Source organism: Tinamus guttatus, unplaced genomic scaffold (genome assembly GCF_059628265.1).
Source record: "Tinamus guttatus ecotype Peru unplaced genomic scaffold, ASM5962826v1 Tinamus_guttatus_pri_ptg000023l, whole genome shotgun sequence".
NCBI lineage: Eukaryota > Metazoa > Chordata > Aves > Tinamiformes > Tinamidae > Tinamus > Tinamus guttatus.
Genome location: NW_028288557.1, coordinates 91294 through 112652, shown reverse-complemented (window position 1 = coordinate 112652; position 21359 = coordinate 91294). Strand labels below are relative to the sequence as shown.

The 21359-nt window shown below is 48.6% G+C and overlaps 1 pseudogene; it reads right to left on the bottom strand.

The window, feature by feature from the left end:
• Positions 1–4683: 4683 nt before the first annotated feature.
• On the bottom strand, positions 4684–20573 carry LOC148596236 (ATPase family AAA domain-containing protein 2-like; annotated as a pseudogene).
• Between the last annotated feature and the right edge of the window lie 786 nt (positions 20574–21359).

Genomic DNA, 21359 nt, shown 5'->3' with positions numbered 1-21359 from the left:
TCCCAGCCTCCGACATGGGGGTTAGAAGACTCCTGGCCTCCTCTATGTGGGTCTCTGAGCCTCTCCTATGGAGGGCATGGAGCCTCCCAGCCTCTGACATGGGGGCCTATGAGCCTCTCTATGGGGGGCTGGGAGCCTCCGATTTGGGGACCTAGAGCCTCTCGAACTCCTCTGTGGGGCCTCTGGGCCTCCTGGACTCCGCTATGGGGGACTGGGAGCCTCCTAGCTTCTGCTATGGGGGGCTCAGAGCCTCCTGGCCTCCTATAAGGGGATCTGGGAGAGTCCCGGCCTCTGCTATGGGGGTCTCTGAGCCTCCTGGACTCAATTATGGGAGTCTCTGAGCCTCCTGGCCTCTCATATGGGGGCCCCTGATTGTCCCAGCCTCCTCTATGAGTGGCTGGGAGCCTCCCGGCCTCCGATATGGGTACCGGGAGCCTCTTCACCTCCTCTATGGATCCCTCTGAGCCTCCTGGCCTCCAGTATTGGAGCCTCAGAGCCTCTCCTATGGTGGGGTCTATAAGCCTCCCAGCCTCTGACAGGGGGGACTGGGAGCCTCCGGGCCTCTCATATAGGAGCCACTGAGCCTCCTGGGCTCTGCTATGGTGGTCTGGGAGCCTCCAGTATGGAAACCGAAAGCCTCCCGACCTCCTCTATGGGGGCCTCTGACCCTCTCCTTTGGGGGACTGGGAGCCTCCTGGCCCCACATATGGGGGCTCAGAGCCTCCCGGCCTCCTATAAGGGATCTGCCAGTGTCCCGGCCTCTGCTATGGGAGTCTCTGAGCCTCCTGGACTCAATTATGGGTGTCTCTGAGCATCCTGGCCTCTCATAGGGGGGCCTCTGATTGTCGCAGACTCTGATAGGGGGGACTGGGAGCCTTCTGGCATCCTTTATGGGGGTCTCTGAGTATCTCCTATGGGGGGCCTGTAGCCTCCCGGCCTCCAATACGGGGGCCTCTGAGACTCCCGGCCTCCAATATGGGGGGCTCTGGAGCATCCTGGCCTCCGATATGGGGGACCTAGAGCCTCTTCTATGGGGGCCTCTGAGCCTCCCAGCCTCTACTAAGGGGGGATTCAGAGCCTCGCGGCCTCCCCTTTGCAGGCCTCTTAGCCTCGTGGACTCCGCTATAAGGGACTGGGAGCCTCCTAGCCTCTTCTATGGGGGGCTCAGAGCCTCCTGGCCTCCTATAAGGGGATCAGGGAGTGTCCCAGACTGTGCTATAAAGGTCTCTGAGCCTCCTGGACTCAATTATGGGGGTCTCTGAGCCTCCTGGCCTCTCATATGGGTTCCTCTCATGGTCCCAGCCTACTCTATGGGGAGCTGGGAGCCCCCCGGCCTCCTGTATGGGAACCTGGAGCCTCTGGACTTCCTCTATGGGGGCCCTGGGGCCTCCCAGGCTCCAATAAGGGGACCTAGAGCCTTTCCTATGGGGGGCTGGGAACCTCCCAGCCTCCAATATGGGGGGCCTCTGAGCCTCCTGGACTCCAATATGGGGAGGTGGGAGCCCCCTGGCCTCCTCTCTGGGGGCCTCTGAGCCTCCTGCACTCCGCTATGGGGGACTGGGAGCCTCCTAGCCTCTGCTGTGGGGGGCTCTGAGCCTCCGGGCCTCCTATAAGGGGATCTAGGAGTCTCCTGGCCTCCTCTATGGGGGACTGGCATTCTCCCGGCCTCCAATATGGGGATCTGGAGCCTCTCGACCTCCTCTATGGGGGCCTCTGACCCTCTCCTATAGGGGTCAGGGAGCCCCCCAGCCTCGTCTGGGTGGCCTCTGAGGCTCCTGTAGTCCGCTATGGGCATCCGGGAGCCTCCCATGTGGGGACCTACAGCCTCTCAACCTACTCTGTGGGTGCCTCTAAGCTTCTCAGCCGCCTCTATGGGGGACTGGGAGTCTCCTGGCCTCCAATATGGGGACCTGGAGCCTCTCGACCTCCTCTACGGGGGCCTCTGACCCTCTCCTATGGGGGTCTAGGAGCCTCCCGGCCTCCTCTGGACCTATGAGGCCCTATGAGGGCCTATGTCCGAGTCCAGGAGGCTCAGAGGCCCCCCGTATTGGAGGCTGGGAGGCTCCCAGCCCCGCATAGGAGAGGCTCTAGGTCCCCTTATCGGAGCCCGGGAGGCCCCCATAATTGAGTCCAGGATGCTCAGAGACCCGCATAGCTGAGGCCAGGACAGTCCTAGATTGCCTTATAGGAGGCCAAGAGGCTCTGAGCCTCCCATAACAGAGGCTAGGAGGCTCCCAGTCCCCCATGGCGGAGTCCAGGAGGCTCAGAGGCCCTCATATAAGACACCAGGAGGCTCCCAGTTCCCCATAGTGGAGGTGAGGAGGCTCCAGGGCCCCCCATATCGGACGCCAGGAAACTCCCAGTCCCCTATAGTGGAGGCCGTGGGGCTGAGAGGCCCCTGTAGAGGAGGCTAGGAAGCTCCCAGACCCCCACAGTGAAGGTTGGGAGGCTCAGAGGCCTTCATAGAGGAGTCCGGGAGGCTCAGAGGTCCCCATAAAGGATGCTGGGATGCTCAGAGGCCCCCATATGAGGGGCCAGGAGGCTCCCAGTCCCCCAAAGGAGAGGGTCAGAGACTCCCATAGAGGAGGCCGGGAGGCTCAGAGGACCCCACAGAGGAGGTCGGGAGGTTCTAGGTATCCATACTGGAGGCTCCCAGACGCCCGTAGCGGAGCCCAGGAGGCTCACTGGCTCCTATATGAGAGCCCCGGAGGCTCCCAGTCCCCCCTATCAGAGGCTGGGAGACTTATAAACCCCCCCATAGCAGAGGCTCTGAGGCACCCATAGTGGAGGCCAGGAGGCTCAGAGGGCTCCATAGAGGAGGTCAAGGGGCTCCCGGTACCGATAACGGAGGCCAGGAGGCTCCCAGCCCCTCATAGAGGAGGCTGGGACAATCAGAGGCACCCATATGAGAGGCCGGGAGGCTCTGAGTCCCCTATAGGAGAGGCTCTAGGTCCCCATATCGGAGGCCAGGAGGCCCCAGGGCCCCCATAGCAGAGTCCAGGAGGCTCAGAGGCCTCCACTGAGGAGGTCAGGAGGCTCCAGGTTTCTATAGAGGTTGCCACAGGGCTCTCAGCTCCCCGTAAAGGATGCTGGGACAATCAGAGACCCCCATAATTGAGTCCAGGAGGCTCAGAGACCCCCATAGCAGAGGCTGGGACACTCCCAAATTCCCGTATAGGAGGTCGGGAGGCTCTGAACACCCCTTGCAGAGGCTAGGAGGCTCCCAGCACCCCATAGGACAGGTTCTAGGTCCCCATATCGGAGGTCAGGATGCCCCAGGGCCCCCATAGGAGAGACTGGCAGGCTCCCAGCACCCCATATCTGAGGGCAGGAGACTCAGAGACCCTCATATCGGAGGCCAGGATGCTCCAGGGCCCCCCATATTGGAGACTGGGAATCTCAGAGGCCCCTGTATTGGAGGCCTGGAGGCTTCCAGCTCCCCATATCCGAGTCCAGAAGGCTCAGAGACACCCATAGGAGAGGCTTAGAGGCCCCGATATCGGAAGCCGGGAGGCTCAGAGGCCCCCTATATTGGAGGCTGGGAGGCTCCCAGCCCCCCATAGGAGAGGCTCTAGGTCCCCTTATCGGAGCCCGGGAGAGGCCAGAGCCCCCATAGCAGAGTCCAGGAGGCTCAAAGACCTCCATAGAAGAGGTCAGGAGGTTCCAGGTCCCCATAGAGGAGGACCCTCTAGTAACCCTGAGGACTAATTGGTGACCTCAGCTGACCACAAGACCCTACTTTAGGTCTCCCTTTGACATCTAGTGACCCTGAGGGCTAATTGGTGACCTCAGCTGACCCCAGAGGCCCTGTTTCATGCCTCCTTTTGACCTCTAGTGACCCTGAGGGCTAATGGGTGAACTCCATGGACTCCCAAACCCTGCTTCAAGTCGCTCTTTGACCTCAGGTAACCCCGCGTGCTAATTGGGGACCTCAGCTGACCCCAAGACCCTGCTTTACATTTCCCTTTGACCTCTACGAACCCCGAGGGCTAATTGGTGACCTCAGGTGACCCCAGAGGCCCTGTTTCATGGCTCCTTTTGACCTCTAGTCACCCCGAGGGCCGATTTGTGACGTCAGGAAACACGGTCCAATTAACTCATTCAATTACCACTTGAGCTGTAGGTGAATGCGGGATCCCTGTGACATGCTGGATACCCCACTGCATCATCCACTAATACACTCTTTGGCTGGTATAAGCAGGTCCATTATCAGTCTTTATCATTTCTGGGACCCCGATGACAGCCACACACTACGTGAGGTGACGTCTCACACGCAAAGCCTTCTTGCCAGCCTGAGCAGTAGCCCAGACAAAATGCGAGTAGGTATCAATCGTAACGTGCACATACCTCAATCGTCCAAAACTGTTAACATGCGTTACATCCATTTGCCATACTTCCAGTGCCTTTAGTCCCCTTGGGTTAACAGCAATTCCTATCCCAGGGCCATGTCGACTGCATTCCGGACATGTGCGCACTATTCCAGTTGCCTCTGCATGGGACAATTTGAACTGCCTTACAGGTCCTTTTGCATTTTGATGAAACTGATCATGCGCCACTCGTGCCGCCTCAAACTTGTTTACAGGGCATCATACCGTTAAGCCCACAGACACCAATGAGTCTGCCCACACGTTACCTTGGCCAGGGCCTAAGCTCCATTGGTGGCTTCGAATGTGAATAACACATTCACTCAGTACGTTGCCTTAAAGCCTCCTGTAGCTGTTGAAACAGCTGCACCAGCCTAGGTCGGCCGGTCTGTCGGAGTGCAGCGTCCTCAATGCGCTGTACAACACCAGTAACATACAATGAGTCTGTCACCACTTTGAGACGACATGCCATCCAATTACAGAAAGCCCAGCAGACTGCTGCTAATTCCAGCGTCTGCAAAGTATCAGTCCCGATGCCCTTAATTACGTTTGTGCCACTGATTCTCCTCCTGCCATACCACCGCTGCCATCTTTGATAATTTTCCGGCGTCAGTGAACACTGTTACAGCGTTTTGTCACGGAACCTCCAACAGTCAGGGAATACCAACCCACCTCTGAGTTTTCAATAATGTCCCCATTTTTCCAGCTGGGAACTCAGTTGAAAGCACACCTGGCCATTCCAAAAGGCTGAGTTGTAGCAGAACTGAGTTCGCTAATGCCCATTCTAGCTCTGTGGCTGTCATAGGCACATGAATAAGGTCCGCCTCTTTGCCTGTAATAGCTACCAAACGCATTCGAGCTTTTGCGATTAGATTGACCATCACCTCCAGTATAGGTACCACGGTCTTTTTCGGAACCATTGATCCAAAAACCCATTCTAGTACCCGTAATTCCTCCGTTGTTTTTCCCCCGTGTTTTGTTGCCACCGCGCAATGGCTGCATTAACAAAGGGGCTGTGGAGCAGTACAAAAACAGAAAATGGGATGCTGGGCATTAGACGATGGCTCCAGGCAGTCTGGATTTTCTCGGCTATTTGAGCTAGAGCTGTTTCCTGCTCTTCTGTGGCCGAAACAGGCTGTGTAGGGTCCGTGCCCTTCAGCAATGGCAGTAAGGGCGCTATTTCCTTATTTCTCAGGCCAATAATAGGACGAATCCACTGTAAATCCCCCAAGAGTTTTTGGGCATCATGTAAGGTATGCAAGGAGGGGGACAGGGAAAGTTTCTGAGGTCTAACCACTGAATCTGAAATAGTCTACCCAAGGTATTTCCATGGACCAGACATTTGAATTTTTTCCTGAGCTATCTGTAAACCAAAAGCAGCCAGTGTTCTAGTAATCTTGCTAACCTGAGTCTGGCTGGCTTGGCAAAATAAATTATCGTCCATGTAATGATATATCAGAGTGCTGGGCCAGGCTACCTGCAGTGGGGCCTCCTTGGGCAGTGTACTTAGCAGCAACCTTGTTTTACTATTAGCATTCTCAAAACCTAAGGTTTTTAACAAGCTGTCTCACATATCCCCTTGCAAATCCGCATCCGATTCCAATGCTTCAACCAAGCAGTTAATAAAACTCTCATAACTTTCTCTCTCATTTTGTTTTAGATAAGGGGTCCGGGATGGGCCATTTTCACTCCGTATCCGCAAAAGCGCCATATGCGCCACCTCAGCAGATGCCCGATGGAAATCGGCTGGGAACTGCAACTGTGTTTGGATTGCTGCATATGGTCCCCGTCCCATTAACATATCCAGTTGAATTTCATTTAACACATCTGCTGGTGCTCGAGGAACATTAACAATCTTACGACACTCAGCTTCCCAAATCCTCTCCCAATGCAGATACTGTGCAGGGGTACATAACAACTTTGCTAAAGCCATGCAATTGTTAGGATTTACCAACTCCGATCCAAACACATATCCCACCATTTGCCTAGCCGGCTCACTGTGTAATCCATACTGTGTTACAGTGGCCCGTAGTTGTTGAAAAAGCCTCCACTCAAAAGGCTTATGCTCGGCATCAGCCTGTCCCTGTGCATTCATCGCTTGCACCACTGGGAACCCGAAATGCCCTTCCAAGGCTCCCACTGCCAACCAATCCCCCTCTAACCACACATCTCGTATAACTCCAGACCACTGCCCCCCATTCTTAGGTTGTATTGTCATGCCACCCTTAGATTCAATAACCACATTCTTCCCCAAATCAAGATTTCGCATAGCGTCCACCCAACTGTCTAAAGGTGGTGAACACGGGGGAGAAGGCGCCAATGGTGCGGGCCGCAGATCCAATGGTGGGGGAGGCCTCGGACTTGGTGGCCTGCTAATCTTGTCCATCAGTTCTCTCCAGTGGGCGTCAGCGTCATCGTGGGGGTCTGCGGATGGGGATTGCATTTGCTGTGGATGGCAGGAGGGTCCTCCGGCCGCCATGGGCACCTCTGTCGTGGTCGGTGCAGTTGCCCCCGCTGCCTCTGCTACCTGTTGTGCAGTCTCAAACATAAGCACCTGCACTCCCGCTGCCGTGGATACAGATCCAAACAGCCTAGTACGACTAGATGTTTCCCCATCTTCATCCATTAGTTGCTGTGCTGCTAGGGCCACCTTTTTCTCCGTTTTATGCTCTTTTATTGTATTTATCACCTCCTGCCATGTTTGTCCCAGCTCCTTGGCCTCCTTATTACCATCAATAGCTTTTTGCCATAACGAATCCCCCACTTCACGCCACTCCTCCTTGATGAACATGAGAGAGGGCCATTTTAAAAAGCCAGCCTTACGAGCCCACTCCAGCAGCCGCAGCAATTTTTTAGCTGGGTGAGGAAAACAGTTAATAAATGCTGTGCTGCCTCCTTCTCCATTTTTACAGGTTTTGCAGCTTACCGGCACCCGGAGCGTTACCCTGCTCTTCGGCGGACACACCGGCCTTTTCTCACAATCTTTCCTCTTTCAACGCCTCTCGCTCGTCCGGAAACTCCGGATTCAGTGGGTCGGAGTCCCTGTTCAGGCACCAAACGCGGGAGATGGGCTTGGGGAAATCATCAGACGACTCAATTTGAGCTACAGATGAGTCCGTTTCTTGTATGCACAGCAACAGTTTAGATAGGAACTACACATAACAACATGAACTAACGTAGTCAGCGATTGGATACATTTGTTGGTGTAGCAGAAAGTGATTGGCTGGCACGAGTCTTGGTGCTGCGTGTCACCAAGCTTCTTCAGAATGACTCAACCATGGTTCACCAAAAGTGCACAGTACAAGCTGACCTTTTCAACTCCCTTTTAGTTCCATCTCACAATCTGATTTCTGGTTGTAAAATCAAGAGCAGTGTATTGCTCTCCCACACTCTAGTGACCTCACAATGGCCGACCTCACAATGGCCCTCTAATGACCTCACAATGGCCGTCTAGGGACCTGACAATGGCCGACCTCACAGTGGCTGACCTCACAGTGGCCCTCTAGTGACCTCACAATGGCCGATCTCACAATGGCTGACCTCACAATGGCCCCCTATTGACAAAACAATGGCCTACCTCATAAATGGGCGGCCTCACAATGGGCGACCTCACAATGGCCCTCTAGTAACCTCACAGTGGCTGACCTCACAGTGGCCCTCCTCACAGTGGCCCTCTAGTGACCTCACAATGGCCGACCTCATAAATGGCCGACCTCACAGTGGCCCTCTAGTGACCTCACAATGGCCGACCTCATAAATGGCCAACCTAACAATGGCTGACCTAACAAAGGCCCACCTCACAATGGCCCTCTAGTGATCTCACAGTGGCCGACCTCATAAATGGCCAACCTCACAATGGTTGACCTCACAATGGCCGACCACATGTCCCCCTATTGACCTCACAATGGCCGACCTCATATTGGCCCTCTAGTGACCTCACAATGGCAAACCTCACAATGGGCGACCTAACAATGGCTGTCTAGTGACTTCACAATGGTCAACCTCAAAATCGCCGACCACAATGGCCGACCTCACAGTGGCTCTCTAGTGACCTCAAAATGGCTGACCTGACAATGGCCGACCACACGTCCCCCTATTGACCTCACAATGGCCGACCTGACAAAGGCTGAACTCACAACGGTCGACCTCACAGTGGCCCTCCAGTGACCTCACAATGGCCCACCTCACAATGGCCCACCTCACAATGGCCCTCTAGTGACCTCACAGTGGCTGACCTCACAATGGCGGACCTAACAATGGCACTCTAGGGACCTCACAATGGCCCTCTAATAACCTCACAGTAGCCCACCTCACAGTGGCCCACCTCACAGCGGCCTACAGTGACCTCACAATGGCCCTCTAACGACCTCACCATGGCCAACCTCACAAAGGCCCACCTAGCAATGGCCCACCTAACAATGGCCCTCTAGTGACCTCACAATGCCCGACGTCACAATGGCCCTCTAGTGATCTCACAGTGGCCAACCTCACAACGGCCGACCTCATAAACAGCCCTCTAGTGACCTCACAATGGCCGACCTAATAAATGGCTGACCTCACCATGGCTGACCTAAAAAAGGCCCTCTAGTGACCTCACAGTGGCCGACCTCACAGTGGCCGCCTTCTAGAGACCTCACAATGGCTGCCTTCTAGTGATCTCACAATGGCCGACCTCATAAATGGCCGATCTGACAATGGTTGACCTCACAATGGCCCACCACACGTCCCCCTATTGACCTCACAATGGCCGACCTCATAAATGGCCGATCTCACAATGGTTGACCTCACAATGGCCCACCACACGTCCCCCTATTGACCTCACAATGGCCGACCTCATAAATGGCCGATCTCACAATGGTTGACCTCACAATGGCCCACCACACGTCCCCCTATTGACCTTACAATGGCCGACCTCACAATGGCCAACCTCACAAAGGCCCTCTAGTGACCTCACAATGGCCGACCTCGCAATGGCCGACCACATGTCCCCCTATTGACCTCACAATGGCCGACCTCATATTGGCCCTTTAGTGACCTCACAATGGCCGACCTCGCAATGGCCGACCTCACAATGGCCCTCTAGGGACCTCACAATGGCTGACCTCACAATGGCCGACCACACGTCCCCCTATTGACCTCACAATGGCCGACCTCATATTGGCCCTTTTGTGACCTCACAATGGCCAACCTCACAATGGCCGACCTCTAGTGACCTCACAATGGGCAACCTCACAATGGCAGCATTCCAGTGACCTCACAAAGGCCGACCTCACAATGGCAGCATTCCAGTGACCTCACAAAGGCCGACCTCACAGTGGCCCTCTAGTTACCTCACAATGGCCCACCTCACAATGGCTGAGATCACAATGGCCGACCTCACAGTGGGCCTCTAGTGACCTCACAATGGCCGACCTCACAGTGGCCGACCTCACAGTGGCCCTCTAGTGACCTCACAATGGCCGACCTCATAAATGGCCGGCCTTACAATGGATGACCTCACAATGGCCAACCACACGTCGCCCTATTGACCTCACAATGGCCGACCTCACAATGGCCGACCTCACGTCGCCCTATTGACCTCACAATGGCCGACCTCACAATGGCCGACCTCACAATGGCACTCTAGTGACCTCATAATGGCCCACCTCACAATGGCCGAGCACATGTCCCCCTATTGACCTCACAATGGCCGACCTCATATTGGCCCTTTAGTGACCTCACAATGCCCGACCTCACAATGGCCAACCTCACAATGGCCAACCTCACAATGGCCAACCTCACAATGGCCAACCTCACAATGGCCAACCTCACGTTCCCCTATTGGCCTCACAATGGCCGACCTCACAATGGCCGACCTCATATTGGCCCTCTAGTGACCTCACAATGGCCGACCTCACAATGGCACTCTAGTGACCTCACAGTGGCCGACCTCACAATGGCCCTCTAGTGACCGCACAATGGTCCACCTCACAATGTCCGACCTCACAGTGGCCCTCTAGTGACCTCACAATGGTCCACCTCACAATGGCCGACCTCACAGTGGCCCTCTAGTGACCTCACAATGGCCGACCTCACAATGGCCCCCTATTGACCTCACAATGGCCGCCTTCTAGTGAGCTCACAATGGCCAACCTCACAATGGCTGACCTCACAATGGCACTCTAGGGAACTCACAATGGCTGACCACAATGGCCGACCTCACAGTGGCCCTCTAGTGACCTCACAATGGCCGACCTCATAAATGGCCAACCTCACAATGGCCGACCACATGTCCCCTTTTGACCTCACAATGGCCGACCTCACAATGGCACTCTAGTGACCTCATAATGGCCGACCTCACATTGGTCGACCTCACAATGGCTGACCTCATAAATGGCCCTCCAGTGACCTCACAATGGCCGACCTCACAATGCCCAACCTCACAAATGGCTGTCTAGTGACTTCACAATGGCCAAGCTCAAAATGGCCGACCACAGTGGCTGACCTCACAGTGGCTCTCTAGTGACCTCACAATGACCGACCTCATAAATGGCCGACCACACGTTCCCCTATTGACCTCACAATGGCCGACCTGACAATGGCCGACCTCACAGTGGCCGACCTCACAGTGGGCCCCTCCTGAAGAATAAGCAAAGCAGCTCCTCCTTTAAAATCTGCTCTTCTTATCTTCCTCGTATGGCAAATAAAACAATCAAAGAACTGAAAGTACTGTCAAATCTCACTACACATGTAGGTCTAAACGAAGGGTCGCAAGTTAGTGGTCCATTTGCTCTTAGATTTTTCAATTTAATCAAGACTTTAAACTAAATTGGAAGCTCTTAAGCCCAGAAAATTCCTACTTTAGCCTTGCTTTTCAGTCCTATTGTCTGCCTATTGGGTAAAGTTGTTTACTGTCTCATGACATGAACTAATAGAGATGAGTAGCAAAAAAGCCTTTGGAGAAAAGCTCTTCTTCAAATCTCTTATAAAACCAGTAAAGATCAAAAGCTGAGTGAATGTAGGGAAGAGTTACAAAGAGACCATTTTGAGAAATAACTGAAGGACAAAGAAAATTCTCAGTAAAGTTTTATGATTCAGATAACCTGTTTAAAACAGTCTTTGTCTTTATGCCTTCCACAAAGGAAAACAAAAAACTCCAGCCTTCTTTCTAGTTATAGAATATTGCACAAAACAGACGGGTGAAATCCTTGGCAAAGTTTCCGCTGGCAGAAACCTTGTCACAAGAAGGATATCAATGGCATTAGCAATATCACCCAGAAAGCCTGTTGGTGGGGGAGAAAAAAAGAAAACAAATATCTAAAAAGAAAAAGCAACTTGCCATTAGACACTGGTGTAGGGCAGGCTCCAGGCATCACTGGCATCTCTATTCTTTTGTTAGACTTGTTATCTTGTTCATTACATCCAGAAACAGAGGGCTGCTGTGGCATCACCTCGTAGTGAGATGGCACATCCTGTGAAGGGCTGCAGCCTTGCAATGAACAATGGACAGCAAAAAAGTTGGTCTCACGTTTCTAGCCACAAATACTGAGGCAAGCCTTCAAATCCCTACGGTTGGAATACATACCTCTTTTCTCACGAGACTCTTTAATTTCTTCACAAAGTTGTTCCAAGTCTTTATCCATTCCTTCCTTCACTATGGCATGGGCAACATCTCTCAGAGCACAAGCTTTGTCTCTAATGAGACGATCTGAAATTTGACAGTCAGAACTGAGTGTTTGCCACTAGCTAAGTGAAATCCTTGATTTGGATCATACGAAAAAGATGAACTCTTTTCCCAAAGAGGTTTTGCAAGCTATTTCAGTGAATAGTTTTGGCAGAAGAACATAAAAGTTAATAATCAAGGCAGAGGCACTACATCTTCATTAGCACCGATTGCACATAATTTCATCTCTAAATAATTTAACACTACACCAATTTTTAAAGTGGCAAGAAATGCTCTCTGTGGATATTTCAAGGGAGCTAATTCCAAGTCCACTGTAAAGAGACAACTCTTCTCAATCTATACATCTTAAAGGTTGTCTAAATGAGGGATAAAGAGCTATCCTCACCTCCAGCTTCTCTATCTGGCTTGTATTCTAAGGCATTGCTACAGATTAGATCAATGTCTTCCAGAAAATCTCCTGCAGTTATATCTTGGTGCAAGTCAATTCTAGAGAAAATTGTTGAAAGGTCCATTGGCTGTTTAATAACTGTGATATAATCAGGTACCTACAAATTAAATAGATGGGTTCAGAGGTTGTATTAGACTTGCACAGTATCTACCCACATTATTTTAATAAATTCAAATAAATGACTTCTTAAAAACCCTGAATATTTGTGACATAATTATGAGCAGATAGTGGAATTAACCACTTAGCTGCTTGAAAAAGGAAGGGCTCTTTCAAAGGGCTTTGAAGAGACACACTGGAAGGGAGAAGAAAAGCAGCAGGAAGCTGGGAAGTATGTGTGGGACAGCAAAGGAAACAGACATGCAGAGCTGGATTTGTTTCCTTCAGCTTCAGAACATCGCAGTAAATACACTGGATTGAGCCACCCGAGACCGGCTCTGCTCTGGGCAGCAGGAAATCGGCTGCCGGAATTGCCCTTTGGAAGTAGCTGCCCTAGGCATCTCCCTTAGGAGGAGATATCTGCAGCAGAGCTAACTTGGTCTTTACTGGGAGCATGAGAGGAGCCTCAAGACTAGTTTAGGTGAGGACACCTCTATTTGTTTAGACTATTCACATGTCAAGAGCCTGGAAGGGAAAGACGAGGGATGCCCAGAGGAACAGGGCCCTTGCTGATACATAGCTGTATTAAAATTGCAACTAACTCTGAAATATATGCCCCCATCTTAACAGACTTCTCCAGTAAATTAAATGAGAAAAAGAGGGACTTGGAAGTTTTGGGGGAAAGATGAAACCACATGTCATTTATGGCTGATCCTGTACTGGGGAGACAGAGAGAAAATGGCAGGCGGAATCTTGAATTTTTTTTTTTTTGCAAACATCTGCTGTTCTCCTGTTCCCAGAGGAACCACTGACAGACAAAAAACACGTAGCAAGAGCTTTAGGCTTTATCCCAACAGCCCCAAAGAAGTCTGACTGTTTTTTTCAGAGTTATAGCATACCTACATATCAAAGTCTTTCCCCAGGCAAACTCTGGTGGTAGCTGGTCTGACTTTCTAGGAGAAAACCAGGGCTTTCAGTGACTACTCAAAAAAAGGACATTGAAGAGCCTCAGGGAGTCAGCAAAATAAAATACAAAACACTTTTTGCTCCTCCAAAAAGAAATCCTTTTAGCGCAGTGCTAAAGATAAGCCTTTCGCTAGAGCACACCAACACTGGGCAGTTAAAAATACACCCAGACAGTACAGTATTACAGACCCAGACCAGTTTACCTCATCTGCATCAACAGGGTTTGTGAAGGCCTTGAAACGTCCCTCAGTAGCAAGTCTGAGAGTAACATCCCTTAAGAAAACACTAAGTGCACCAAGGGACTCCTCCTCCTGCTCCTCTGCCCCTTGCGTTTCTCCCTGTGGTGGTTCCCGAGGTTCAGGCGGCGGCGCCACTGGCGGCACTTCCAGGGCCTGCCGAGCTTAAGGGAACCAGAAAAGTTTATTCCATCGGCTGCACTCAAATAGGAGCACACACAGAGTTACTGATAGGAAACCCACTACCAAAACAAATCCTGTAAGGCTGTTAACATACAGTTAGCAAATTTTTATCTATAGAATAGGCTCGCCTGCTTTCCTTCTAGATGCAGGAGGTTTAGCAGCTTGACTTAAAATTAAGTCCTCAAAAAGGTTTCTTCTCTCTTCCTTAGTAGGCAATGGGATATCGAAAACTTCTCCATAATCTTCAATAAACAACTCTTGTATCTACAGCATGAGAAGGAAAGACATTTCAGGTACAAGATCACTACGCTGAAAAGAGGATTTTTTAAATTAAGCTTAATAATGATCTGAAAAACAATATTAAAAAAAAAATGTTATCTTCCTAGTGATCAAAGGCTAGATTTCTTTAGGTCAGGATGGCAAATAAAATATCTTCTTTGAGGAAAAGCTCTAGAATTTAAGCTCAGGGAATGGACAACCACAGGATGCACTGACAGAGTGATGACATCCCCCACCTTTGAGGTTTCCTGCAGAAGTGGAAGCGAGTCCCTTGACTCACAAAACAACCGAGACAAACGTTCTCAGCGCTGCTTTGTGTCTAAGCAGAATTACATGAATCAGAAGGGTTCTCTCGTAATAAAAGGATCCATTTGCTTGAGGGAGGACAGGATTCGTATACTTGAAGGATTCATAAAATGAAACTGAATAAAAGAATTGGGAAAAGCGTTGATAGAAATACCTCATCTTGGAGATCCATGTACGATACGTTTGCTGTTGCAAGCAACAAAACCGGAGCAAATGCTGGAATGTTCTCTAATAACGTTGTAAAAGTAGTTTTCAATGCAACGCCAGCTGTTTCCCACCATACATCGATCCGTGGAATATAAATTATACTCGGTGCTGTCCTCTGAGCTTCTTGGATAAACTAGTAAAATGAAAGCTTTGGTAAGAGCAATGAACCAGGGAGCACAGGCTGCTCATAAATAATTACGCATCAAACTGGCCTAATAAAATAGAAGTGCATGAAGGCAAAGTTACCAAAAAAAACAAACAAACAAAAACCCTCACCATGCAAAACTTATTAATAGTAGAGTAAAATTTCTGATTTGACTCAAAAATTGATAGAGCTACACAGAGATCCAGATTGCTGCCTGATTGCAAAACTGCTTACACGTAAGTTAACTTCTAAAGAGCTGCACAACTCAATAGAACATCTGTGCTTACGTGTCCATCTCTCATAAAAGGTCCAAATGTTAAAATACAGTAACGAAGTACAGTAAAAGCAGACCACCTCCATTAACAATTTCACTTAGCTCAGTAGAGCAGTTTACAGACAGTCAGTGAATCTCATGAGATCAAAGAAAGAAGGGAAAAAAAAAAAAAAAGATACCTGTGCACATATTTCCTCTGGTGATGAGGCACTAGCAAACAGAACTGGCAGGTCCAGGGTATAAACTGGAAACTTTTCCAGAGCGTGTATGACTGCAGGGGCCAAGTGGGAGCTTTGCCCATGGTCTGGCTCTCCAGAGAGCAAGAGCCTTGGCCTGTGACATGTTGGCTGGTGAGAAGCATTTCTCAAACAAAATTAGAATTCGCAAGTTTAAAACACATAGTGATGAATAAAGACATAAATGTTAATTTGTTCTGTTTCAGTTTCTCTTGAGAGATAACACAAGCAGCATAATCTCTTTCCAAAGACACAGCAAGCTGAAGATTCTGAACCTAAAAGGGGACAGGCATTTACCTCTTGAAGTCAATGAAGTTTTTCTTCTTTCGACAAGACTTTTCAGGAAAGGTCTCCTCATCTTCAAAGGCTGAAAGTGACTCCTCATCACTCCAGATGAAATCGCTTTGTAAAGTAGTGTTCATATCAGCTGGAAGACAAGAAGGGTTTGTTAACTTGCCTGGATAGTCTGCATGTCTCTCACTCTAATACAGCTTCCAAAGCAGCCCCAAAACCCATTTATCTTCTCTTTCTCCCTTGGATGGGCTCACACTAAATGCTGTTTTGAAGACTTCATCCTACCACAACAGGTCTAAAGAGATTGCACAAGGCTCTACAAAGCTCGCCTAAGTCTTACATTTTGCAAAAGTTTTATTTCCTTATTAGACAAATGCCCCTTTTTTTGCCCCAAGAACAAAGAAATGTGATTATCAGCAACAAGTCCTGTACTTGCTAGACACCCACAAAACCCATGAGGCCGTGTGTCTGGAATCTGTGTCCCACAGTGAAAGTATGGGAATTAAGTGAATGTGATGGCCACCAACAGCCCTTTGTCTCAAGACTCCTAAGCCAGGGTGTGTAGATCAACACATCTTCTGTATAAAGATCCTCCAAGATCACTCAGGGAAGAGAAGGTAGAAGCGGAGAACAGACAGGGGAAGCAACTGGGGATCACCTAGCATCTCTGCTTGCATTTCTTGTGGCTTTCTGCCTGTTCTACCAATAAAAGTGAACCTAGTAAGTCTCCACGTAGAAAAGCTAGCAGGATATTGCCAGGAAATCTGATGCATGTGATCTCACACATCGCACAGTGTGATCCACAAATACTTCAATTAATATGAGGTGAAATGAGGATAGCTAAAACAACAAGTAGTTTTAACCAGCTGTACATGTTATTGCCCTACCTTGCTGCTGGTCCTTCTTTAGGACAAGTTCTGTGTGGGGAAATACTCTCTGCAGGACTCGTAAAATTCTCTGAAAAGTCTTATTAAGCAGTGGTTTAAAAATGGGTGATAACGCTTGTCTGGGCAAAGCCACAGACCTCTGTGAAGCTGGTACAATTCTTTCCATAGCCATGAAAAAATCTTTTGCTGTTATTTTAATTGAAGAGACACCTAGCTGCAGTTTCTCAGGGCTTCTGCATATCTGAGGGTAGCGGTGCCACAAAACACAGAGGGCGGCTTCAGCACACGCGGACTTGATATCAACACCACAGTATCCTAATAAAACAGAACATCAAACGGAGCATTATGTCAGGCTCTGGCAACACAGAAAGCTCAAGGTGCCAAACTGCAACACGCGAAAACTTTGCATGCAGGTTAAAAACAGTCTAATAGGAAATGTGAAAAGTGTTGCTGCACTACAGAGGTTTTGTTAGCCACCCTGCATGCTTATAATCCAGCCAGACTTTTCTCCTGAACCTTTTAAGCAAAACTTTTCTCCCAAGGAAGCTGCCCCAAAAGCCACTTGCTGTTTGGAGAGACAGAAAGTAAAGCAATAAGTGGATGGAAGTGTCTCACTCTGATGGCTTTGAGGACACGCAGCTGGCTCCCTGGCTTGTTGTGCAGCGAGGTGCAAGAGCCTGGTTCCCCCCGCCGTGCGCCACGAGCTGAAACTCCTGCAGACTCAGTCACATGCAGGAGCTCGCTTGATTTTTCAACTTACCAGCAGCTTTTTCAGCCAGCTCGTCAAGGAACGTGTCACGTGGTGTAGGGGTCCAGTTTCGTGTGTGAATCTTAAAAATCTCTTTTCTAGCCTAGAAACAAAGTGCTTGCATTATAACTTGTCTTGAGTCAGAAGGCAGAGGCAGAACCTCCCACATTAACAGATTAAGGCAAATGATTATTTTAAATTTGCAGGAATTTTGAAGTGTAGTGAATTCGCTCCCTTCTTTTCAAAGGTTTATATTTCTGGTTGTTCCATTAAACTCTTTCTGCAGACCTAAGGCCAAAAGGCAAGAAAAGCTTCTATAAAAATTAAGTTTTGACAAGTAGGAGACCTAATGATTTTGGGAAAGAAACATTAGAAAAATGGAAAGAAAAGGTTTTTCCTCAGAGAAAATGATCTCAAATGTAGCAAGATATCATGATGACAGACTCACTAGTCTGCTCTTCGGTCAGTTCATTCAAGCAAAGTAGTTCCAGCACTGGTTCAAATGGCTGCAATTGCTAAAAAGAGCAACTGTGATTCAAGCTAGTATCACCGATCCAGAAACTGGATGGAAACAGGAGGCAAATGCTTATGTAAAACACACTGTTTCGTTAAATACACTGCTTGGTGCATTTTTACTTGCCTCCAGTCATACTCCACTTTATCCTTTTCCCAAGAAGTGCTAATTAAAACAAACAAACAAAAAAACCTAACAATAGTCAAGATATTCTGGCTAACTAGCGAAAGCCAGAACAAAAATCAGCTTCACATGGAGTTTTCCTTTTTTTAATACTTTGGGTTGCTATATACCCATTTTTTCATTGCTTAGAAACGGTGATTTTAGTGCAAAGCTACTTTTAAACCAGCTCATTTTCATTTGGGACAATGGAGTTCCCTAGGGCTTGTACCTCTTCTTTCGTACCGCATCCACCCTCCGCACCAGGACGGTCTCTCAGGATATTGCTCCTGTGTGTGAGCTGCACGGGGCTGCATTCCCGCTTACCTGCTCCACGACACTGTGTTGTGACACGGCTTTGTCAGCAAGAAAGATTAGCTGGATGAGCACCAGGATTGAATACAAGTTCTACCTCTTTATCTGGCACTTTAAAAATGAATTCTCGCTCAAAGCCCCTGGCTCTGCATAGCGCAGGATCTATCCAATCCAGCCTGTTGGTGGCTCCAATGATGATGACTTCTCCTCTGCTGTCCAACCCATCCGTAAGTGCCAGCAGTGTTGATACAATTGAGCTAGCAGAAAAATACATATATATTATTTTGCTTCCCTAGGTTAGTAAATTTTGTTCAATTATGCATTATTTTCTCTAGTGATCCCTGAGAAAGGACAAGCTTTTGCTCATTAGGATGCTGGTGAGCGAGAGGACTCATTTGAAGGCTCTCAAAAATAGATAAGGTCACTTAAATGTTATGCTGATATCAAGCTCAATGAACTCTTTTAAACTGTTGCTTGAAGTGACATGAAATTTAGTATAATTGAGCTACAGGTTTGCAGGATATTATTTCATATATAAACAGGTTTTGGTCTTCGTTCCTCAAAGATAAGGCACACTCTATGTAGATGCAAAAAGTAAATAAAAAATAAAAATCTTGTACCTATGGGTTTGGTCTTGCCTGCTGGAGCGCGCGGGAGCAAGAGCATCAATTTCATCGAAGAAAATGATGGAAGGACGAAGTTGATGGGCCTGGAACAAAACAGGGATACAGGAATACGACCTAAGTAAAATGGTGCTGCTCTAAGAGGAAATGCATGAAATGCACTGTGGTTGCAACATCATTGGAACTAGATTTTTAGAGCAGCAGGGATCTCTAGTAATTGAGCTAATGGAGTGACATGTTCTCAGCCTGCACCTGTTTCCCTCTGAATCTGAGCCATTATCTCTTGCAACCTCTTCTGTGGTTTTGGTGGGGAAAAAGTCTTGGTCTGAGCATTTTGGGGGGTTCTTTTTCTGTATGTTTTTTTAAATCTTCCCCAGCACATCTCCAAGATTTCAACTCCCCGATCCAAAATACGGAGGCATTAAGAAAGAGAACACCAATGTTCCCATTTCAGTGTTAGAAACGGGCAGAATAAATAAATAAAAGTAAAAAAGGCAAGTCTTCCTCCAAAATGTTCATCACCAAAAATTACAGCCCCAGCTCTGCCAGAGCACACTGCAAACTTACCTGCTCAAAGAGCAAACAAAGTTGGCGCTCCGACTCCCCTACACCCTTACTGAGACCGTCAGCTCCTTTTTGCATGAAAAAGGAGATTCTCCTGCTGCCTTGGCTGCACTCGTTGGCAAGGGCCCGGGCAACCAGTGTCTTTCCAGTCCCTGAGGGGCCGTAGAATAAGCAGCCTCTGTAATAGAGATTCACATAGGACAATATCGTCAAAAACGCCCATTTCTACCCCCATACCTAAGATGATCAACCCCTTCCTCCGAAGTAAACCCCTTTACATCCAGAACAGCAGGAACAGCTAAACTGTGAGAAAAGCCAGAACAGGAGGAAGTTTTGTGTTTCTAAAGAATTTCACACGCCGATAAGCAAAATTAACCAAGGGGATTAACAAACTCACACCCCACTCTCTTCTGGAGAGAGGGTAGTGTCCAGCAGGACACGTCCAAAACTGTTCCCAGGCACCACAGGGGACCACGGCAGAAGGGAGCCAAACAAGAGACAAACTGGGGGGTTGCAATTCTTACAATACTAGTTTGTTTTTCAATTAGAGAGATATCATATGCTCCCTTCTTCAAGCACCATACACCAGGTCTTCAATCACGCCGAGGCCTTTGCTTACATTTTCAACCTGCATATACTTTAGATTTTATACATTTTAAATAAATTATTTTTACTACTCAAAAAACAAAAATCTCAACAATGCCCACATGTTTGAAGCACAAAATAAATGTATATAGATAGATAGATAGATGCCTCAGGGTAATATCCTCCCCCAAACAGCTGAATTAGCGTTTTGTAAAGGTGTGTTACCTTGGGGGCTGAATTTTGAATTTCTCAAAGACTTCTGGATACAGGAGTGGAAAAATCAGCATCTCTTTTAACACTGCGATGTGCTCAGAAAGTCCCCCACACCATCAAATGGCACCTAAGATCAAGTCAACAGAGTAAGTTCACACATTAAAGAAAGCTACAGCCTACAGAAGGTTCCATCAGAAACCCTGGAAAAATCCCTCTAACACAACGAGTTAAAATCACTTACGGCACTATCCATTTGCATGGCACTGACATCAGCCAGATTTGCTCTCATGCTCGTTCCATCCTCGTCAATCCCCTCTAAGTCGTCTTGCCGAATGTTAATGGGAAGACACCTGATTGGAATGAAGAAGAAAGAGAAAGGCTCCTTCTAACTGAAGGGAAAGCTGGAAGGCTTTTATTTTGAAGGTTGGAAAGTGAATGTGTGCAACAAAACATAGGCATTTCAGAAACATCTACCTGAAAACATATTTGCTAAATACTTCACACAACAAATGATATTAAAAGATACTAAGTAGCAAAAATGCTTTTTCTCTATTTTAAACTTCATGCTAGAGTGGGTTTCTTTCTAAATAAGCTACTGTAAAGCAAAAGAAAGGTAGAATTTTACATTAAAAAAAATAGGTGAGCTCCCCCCAGTGCCATTGCTCAAAAAGAATCACTCTAGAAATACAGCTCGAGAGTGCTGAGTGACAATCACCAATTCCTTCGATACGATTAAATATTGCTACAATTTAGAATCCGTACAGGATTAAGAGAATAACACTTTGCGGTTAGGGAGATGCTCCTCCTCTTTAGCAGATTCCTCCTCTCCCCATCCTCTAATTCCATTAAACTGGGATTTCTGCTGCTGTTGCGTTTCCTCCATGTCTCAAAATGCTCCCCAGATTCGTCAGTGGAGGAGGACGGGGAGGACGAGGAGGACGGGGAATCTCTGCCATGAGGTGCCTGTTTCTGCCTGCAAATATTGAAACAGATATGTTTTAAAAAGATTAAATTCCCAGGGTTCTTTAAAATCACAACAGACTACAAAATAGAT